Source organism: Phodopus roborovskii, unplaced genomic scaffold, assembly GCF_943737965.1.
Source record: "Phodopus roborovskii unplaced genomic scaffold, PHOROB, whole genome shotgun sequence".
Taxonomy (NCBI): Eukaryota; Metazoa; Chordata; class Mammalia; order Rodentia; family Cricetidae; genus Phodopus; species Phodopus roborovskii.
Window position 1 is genome coordinate 61,692 of NW_026126355.1, and position 1,028 is coordinate 62,719.

Below are 1,028 nucleotides of genomic sequence, written 5' to 3' on the forward strand. Positions count from 1 at the left end.
CAGAAATCATGGCTGTAGTCTGTCAGGCTGCTTTGTACAGCTGTTTTGAATGTAGGATCACCAGGTAATGTGTTTCAGGTGGTCTGGCTGATCAAACCACATTAGTCTGGAAAGAATCCACATCTTTTCATTTTCTGTGGAAACAAAAAATAGAAATCCTTTTTGCCAGTAACTTGTATTCCAACTTAAATATTGGAGTCAAAGTCATTTTTTTTAATTAAATTTATTATTTTACATGTCGATCCCAGTTCCCACTCCCTCCCTCCCCTTCCAACCTCACTCACTCCATCCCTCATTCCCTACCTTTTACCTTCTCTGCCCTCTCACATGCACTCTAATCCACCCTCCCCTCCACAATTCCATATGTAGGGGAATGTCATCCAGAAGGGGTCATGTAGGTCTGACAGGTCATGTGAAGTAGAGACTAGGGCTTCTCTCCTGTCTCTAGAATATGGCAGTTATCCCTCCATGGGGGGTGTGTTTGCAAAGTCTTTTTGTGGTCAAGGAATACTTCCTGGCTCCACTGTCTGAGGTCCTTTAGACTGCTCAGTCCTTCTGGCTGAGACCCATATCCAGGGGGGCCTAAGACAGTCCCATGCTGGCTTCCCAGCTATCAGTCTTGTGGCCCGTTAGCTCCTCCTTGTTCAGGTAAGCTGTCTCTATGTGTTTGTGCCACCTGATCTTGTCCTCTCCCTCTGTATCTGAGTTCTACTTTGGTTCAGTGTTTATGTATGGGTGTTTGCTTCTTTTTTCCAACAGGCATTAGTTGAGGGATCCATGGGGAAGTTAGTTGTTGACTCTCACTCTCTGGGAAGGGCATTTATGATAGCTTTTCCACAGAAGCTCAAATTGTTAGTTAGCAGCAGTCTTGTAGTTTTCTAGACCTTTCTTTGTGTTCAATTTTATCTTCAAACCAATATTGGCTCCCTCTTTTATGTTCTCTCTCTCTCTGTCTCTGCTCTCTCTCTCTCTCTATCTATCTATCTTTCCTGTCTTCTATTCCTAACCAGGCTCAATCTTCCTGGTTG